We start from the raw sequence: 7,123 nt of genomic DNA, 5'->3' as shown, positions 1-7,123 counted from the left end.
TGGTGTTCTTGAATTCAGGGAATGCTCCAGAGAGGTATAGAACTGTGTTTTAAAAATTTCCCCTGAAAATCAATACACACAAATCTATAATATATAATTTTTCAGTTTCATTGACTTAAAATGATGATAAAGGCTTTAAATCCTGAGTAAATAATACAGAATTTATCTATAAAAACAATATTTTCCCCTCCCCTTCCTGAAGCACAATATTTGGCATTTAGATTAAAGCTCACAGCCATAAAAGGAAGCCACCCAACCCAACCTATTCCTTGGAATGTATCTACAATATGTAGTTATCAAGATTTGAAATCCACTGTATTGACAAACTCCATCCTATGGAATCCTTGTAGTTTAGTGAAGTGCTAGAGTACACCAATCCACCTATGTGAACTATACCACTAGGTGAAAATTCTATGTATTTCACCAAGTTTTACATTTTGACTGCACAGGATGCAGCCACAGCTGCTAAAGTTTTATCAGACTGCTATAACTGTGTAGTGCAAATACATTTTTGGAAACACAGTTAGTGAAAGTGTGAGGAAGGATTACGAAATCTTTGGCAACAGTGTATCTTCAGTTAGGACAGGCTTGGGGCACCTCTTTGAAGTAGTTCTCCCATAAACTTACTATTTATTAGCCATGCTGACTGGAGATATCAGGAGTCAACATTTACAAAATCTGATGTACCAGTGCTAAAATGTTTAGGAATACAGTGTTCCCTCACTACTTCGCAGTTCACTTTTCGTGGATTCGCTGTTTCGCAGTTTTTCAATAAACTCTAAAGGACTATTATAAATCATAAAAAATTACAATTTACAGCCTAAAGGGCCGGGCTGTGGCACAGGCTGGTGAGCAGCCTGCTGCAATAAATCACTCTGACCATGAGGTCATGAGTTCGAGGCCAGCCTGTGGCGGAGTGAGCACCTGTCAATTAAAAATAAAAAATAGCCCCTGCTCATTGCTGACCTAGCAACCTGAAAGATAGTTGTATCTATCAAGGAGGAAATAAGGTACCACTTATAAAAAGTGGGGAGGCAAATTTAACTAATTTACAACGTTGGAATGAGGAAGTGCGGTCAGAGTGGATGATGAAGCAGCTGCTCCCCCCTGTGGCCAGAATCGAACATCCCCTCAGGAGAAGGTTAAATTGCCCCTGCATCTGTCTGTCTCTGTCTCGGTTCTATGTGTATATGGGCATTGGATGTTTGCCCTATATGTATATAATGTGATATAGTCCCTGAGTCCCCTTCGGGGTGAGAAGGGAGGAATATAAATACTGTAAATAAATAAAGAAAGAAAGAAGGGAGGAAGGAGAAGCCAAAGGGAGAGAAAAGGAGCCCAAGTGGCAACTGGAGGAGAAGGGGGCAATTTATCAACACACGATTGCTTGATAAAGACTTAAAATAGTGTATAACTACTAAAATAATGTATAAATATTAAAATATAGTGTCCCTACTTCGCGGATTTTCACTTATTGCGGGTGGTCCTGGAACCTAACCCACGCAATAAGTGAGGGAACACTGTATAGAAGGCTGTGTCATGTGAGTCAGGTCATTGGTCCAGTTTGCTGAGTTTTGTCAAAATGACTGGAAAGAGTTCTTTGAATCAATTACCAGTCAATAGGCACATCTGCACTGACCACTTAGGTGGGAACATCTACTCTTACCACATAAGTCAGTGTGCAGACAGATCAGTTCTTTGGCAGCTAAATGGTCCAGGATTTCGGTTCTCCCCTAAGTTAGGAACAGTCAGTTCATAACTGGAACCGGAAGCAGATATCTTGACTACCAATCTATGTTCCCCAGATTCAGGCAGCCTGGGAATGTGAAACGGCAGCCTCCTGAGGTCATCTCCTCACATATCATGGCTGTCTTCTGCCACAACATCCCCACATGTTGTGGGCATCCATTTACTGAGTGGAATGGTAAGGGTAGGTGGAGGTGTCATGGCTGGTGATAGCCAGGCCACATGGGGAAAGGCATCCCATACAATGATGGGATGCCTGGATATGCCCCACATTTTCAGTTTGTGCCAACCAATGTAATAAATATTTTAGTGCTTGTATGAAATACATCTACATCTAGGTTATGGTCTTTCCTTGTTTTCCTACCCTTCTCACCTTTTAAGCTAAAGCCTACCAAGAGTTAAGTACAATTGATATTCAGACCTAAGGCCAAAATAAACAACAACCTAAAACCATTTTTAGTTCCAACTGGAGCAGACCCATTGAATCTGTTGTGGTAATCTCTGAGTGGTTAGACTCAATTTAACCCTCTCTGGGGGAGATTCCACCAAAAATCAGCAGAGTAGCAAAAGCAAAGCTTTCAAATGCAGCAGTTACTTACACAGGGTGAGCAAAGAAAAGCCTTCAACCATTTAGGATTGCAATGGACTGCAGAGTCTCAGTAAAAGTTCAAAAAGTCTTTATTCAGGTAAAAAGAACTTCATTGTAGATAGAAAGGCTTGGGAGCTGTCTAGTCTACTCTATACTGGTTTCTAAGGAAAAATAAGAAAGGAAAAATAACAAACATCTAAATAGTTACTTCTTGCCAGGAGAGATGGCAAGATGCTTCTTGTTAGCTAGAAGAACAAAGGGAGAAGAGTGAACCAAAAAATGGTTCCAACTGCATGGTCCAGTTTATTGGGGCCATAAAAGACATTCTGACCAATGAGAAGTTAGTGTCCCTAAAGATTCACATTTCCACTAACTTCAAAGTAAGGGATGTGACGTAAACTGGATAGAGTGAAACACAGTAAAGCCTGTCTAGGCATGCTTTGGAAGCAGGGAAAGGATTCCCTCAATCTAACTCTATCATCTATCTAACTACATCTAGACTTGAGTAGTCCAGGATGATTCCCAACAGAATCAACAAAACATGCACATATCCATGGATAAATGGGTCGACTCTAGATAGGAGTAGCAATTAGATCTATTCAAATGTGTTTAGCTATTAAGTTCCAACACATTTTTAGAATAGGTGCTCCCTCAAGTGGTGGAAGATGAGTCAAAGTATGGGATTTTACTCACATATGTATCTTGCATTAATATGTTTTGTTTTCTTATAGGACTTTGATGGGTAAATATGGACTTAACCTGTAAGTGTGGTTGCTGAGGCATGCATCTTTGAAGAACTCCCACTATGGCAGTGGTTCTCAACCTGGGGTCCCCAGATGTTTTTGGCCTACACCTCCCAGAAATCCCAGCCAGTTTACCAGCTGTTAGGATTTCTGGGAGTTGAAGGCCAAAAACAACTGGAGACCCCAGGTTGAGAACCACTGCACTATGGGTTGAAAATAAGCTTACAATGGGACATTTCCCATAACATTTCATTTGACTCCTAGATCCATGGAGGTAGGGGTTTTATTCCCTGATTCTTTAAGTGTTTTCAGGAGAGCATTGCTTCTTGGTTCAAACTACTATAAGATACAGATCTTGTTTCCTACTTGCCCCAGCTTGAAATTGCTGTGATACCAAATCAGAGTTACATATATGCCTTCAGGGTTAGCAAATATCAAAACAATTGTCAGTATCCAGCACATTTCAGTTCTGTTGATTTCCATTTGAGGGATTTTAGTGAGTGTATAACTTTCTAATTGAAGAAAAAGTGTATCTATCTACACTATAGAAGCAATACACACTACTTCAACTGCCATGTCTCAGTGCTATGGAAACCTGGAATTAATAGTTTAGTGAGGCACAAGTACTTTTTTTGCTCGAGATCTTGTAAAACCACAACTGCCAAGATTCCTTATTATTGAGCCATGGCAGTTAAAGTGTTGTCAAACTACATTTATTCTACAGATGCACCCTAAAAATACTTCATTTTGGTCTCGAGTGCCCAATACATGTACATGTTATGCAAGTCTCACATTAAATTAGTGGTGTTTTTTTTAAAGAGTGGAAATAGATGTCAACTTAAAAAAAGCAGTATTTTTCACTAACATTAAATGATATTTTTTAAAAGACATAAATGCATATATATAAACTGAGTACACATACACACATATCAACAGAGAGAGAGAGAGAGAGAAACACTTTAGGGATTTTTTTGGCATAACATTTCTGCACTTGTTCTGTCTACAAAATACTTCAGTAGATTGACAAGAGGCCCCATTTCAGACAAACATTAAATAGCTCCAATGTGTTAAGTGATGATGACAGAAAAGGCAGCACTTCAGAGGGAAAGGTAGGTGTCTGCTGTACTCCAAAGGCAAACAGCTGTTTTGAACTGTGAAAACTATTTAAAGGTTTAGTGTACACCTTGGATTCCTGCTGTCTACATAAGTACAGAGACCTAAATCCACTGCATACTGGGACTAACTGATCAAAGCAGTAGTTAAATCTATCCATGGAAAATCTAAGTAGTCTTTGGAGATGACTCTTTGAATGCAGATTAGCAATTTCATTGAAGTAGTCAATCATTTGGGTTTTTTCTTCTTTCCGCCCCCTCCCCGCTGCTCAAATGTCATTGAGTGAGCCAAGAATATATTTTTTAAAAACGACTGAATAATAATAATAATAATAATAATAATAATAATAATAATAATAATAATAATAATATTTGAGCAACTTGCACTTTGTAAGACTGGATCACATGAATCTGCTTGAGACTCAAGATCATTTCAGAGGCAGCTATAGGAATGAATCCCACAAAGGGACTAGGTTTAATCATCCAATCCCAGACTGTATTGATTTTGGAACTACTTGCAATGACTATATAAATAAGCCATTTCTTTGCAACTGTATCTGGAGTCGGTCATGAACCCAAAAACCTTCACAACCTGGTCCAAAGTGAATTATGCCCTGCAGAAATAAATTAATAAAACTAACACAGCCAGGCTTCTCGACCAACTTATTTTCACGTTTCAAGAGCTTAAAAATATAAAATCAATAATCATTTAGTCATAAGGGTAAATGAAGCGACAGAACATCAAAGTATACCCTTTAGCCATTCAAGTCATTCTTGGTAATTTATCTCATCAAAAGGCAGGGGTAATAATCCTTTCCACTCTGAGACAAGCCGCCACACAGCTGCTGTATTATCCCAGAGTAAACAAGTTTGGAGAAAATATTAAAAATCGATATCTGTTTCCTTCTATCAGACCAGATGGCATCCATCATAAATCTGTTTTTTTAAAGAGTTCTTTAGCTTGAGCAGCCAGACTGTGAAAGACAACTGAATTAACGATAGAAAAGTCAGCTCCGTTTAATGGGAACTGACAGCTGGATTTCCTTACACTTGCAATTTGGAGGCAATGGGACAATTTTCTGAAAATTAAACAGACATGCAAAAAACAATCCGTTACATTCACAGAGCATGAGCACAGGAGGAGCGGGAGACTTGGAGGACTCCAAATGGCAGAGACTCCAAATGGCAGAGCTTTTCCGAACGCATGAGAAAACAAGCGAAAAAGGTGTGCTTAGCTAAGATGGAGATAGCTTTTTGCTTTTCCAAAAGAGATAGAGAGGGAGCATCTCACCATATGTGTCGTGCTTTCCCTTACGACAATCCTGTGAGGTTGATCGCTCTAATTCCCATTTCTTGGTTGAGGGATTAAGCCTCAATACATATTTCAAATGAGCTGATAATAGGTTCCTAGATGACACCAGAGACTATTTCACAACGCACAATTAGAACATTATGATTCCACTTTAATGGCTATGGCAGCATCCTATGGAATCCTGGGGTTTGTAGGTTGGGGAGACACCAGATGAGCTCTCTGGCTTCTAAATGCTCTTCTCTAAACAGCAAATCCCAGGGTTCCATAGGATGTGCCAAGGCAATTAAAGTGGAATCATAGCGCTTTAATTATACCATGTAAAAAAGACCCAGTGAGCTTGAAGAAGGTAGGATTTCTTTTTTACAAACGTATTAAAACATATATAGGCAGTCCTCGAGTTACAAACATCCAATTTACAAACAACTCATAGTTAAGAATGGGGGTGAGACAATAGGAAGTGAGAGAAATTTACTCCTCAGAAGGGAAATTCACCCCTGAAAGAGCTATTAAGGAAAAAAGGTGTCTCCACTGAAGCTTTATCACCAATCCTTGTTTCCACAACAAGTCAATTTTTTCAAAATCCTGGTGCCTGAATATAAGCTGAGGCACCTAATTTTAACCACAAAAAACTGGGAAAACACATTGACTTGAGTATAAGATGAGGATGGGAAATGCAGCAACTACTGGTAAATTTCAAAAACAAAAACAAAAACTGATACCGATAAAATGACATTGAGGCATCAGTAGGTTAGATGTTTTTGAATATTTAAATAAAACTGTAATTTAAGATTAAGTGTTTTACTTATATACTCGAGTATAAGCTGACTCAAATGTAAGCCGGCCAGGACCCTCAGTCGAGTATAAGCTGAGGGGGGCTTTTTCAGCCCTAAAACGGAGCTGAAAAATTTGGCTTATACTCGAGTATATAGGGTATCACATGGACAGAAGGGGAGGTGAAATCTTCTGAACAGGGGCACAGGTGGCAAAATAAACACCACACTGTTAACCCTTCTCCATGCCATCCAAAGCTAATATATATACATATTGGCTGGAGTTACACTTTAAAAATTTACCTGTTCTAACTTACAAACATACTTATGATGTTGAGCACACAGGCCCCCACACTCACATTGCTTTGACACACAGCTGATTTCTGCCTGAAGTTCCACAGGCTCGCAGGAACCCTGAATTTCCACTCCAGATAGGCTTCAGTCACACAGAAACATTGTATCCTCCTTTCAGAACTGCTACAGTACCTGAAAACTGCAGGCAGACTCTCTCCATTAAGGTTCCATTGTTCTTTGCTACACATTAACCAAGAATAATAAATTATATCTGCTGTTTGCTTTCAGTTCCCAGCTTTCCGCAACCCAAAAATTAACAACGAACCCCTTTTTGAGCCACAGATCCCCACTGGCTTGGTAGTCCAGAACCGCCTTGGGAACAAGGAAATGCAGTTTTTCCAACCACGGATACGGAAATCCACTGGGTCCCCATATCCACAACTTAACAGATTCACTCCGGACCAATTTCATTTCACTCCAGAACACTTTCTAAAATAAACTGCTATCTCGCTTTTTGCCCCAATGGCCCCGATTCCCCTCCTGACAAATGAATTAGT

This window comes from Anolis carolinensis, chromosome 4 (assembly GCF_035594765.1).
Source record: "Anolis carolinensis isolate JA03-04 chromosome 4, rAnoCar3.1.pri, whole genome shotgun sequence".
NCBI lineage: Eukaryota > Metazoa > Chordata > Lepidosauria > Squamata > Dactyloidae > Anolis > Anolis carolinensis.
The sequence above is the reverse complement of the archived record's forward strand: the minus strand, read 5'-3'. Positions refer to the sequence as shown.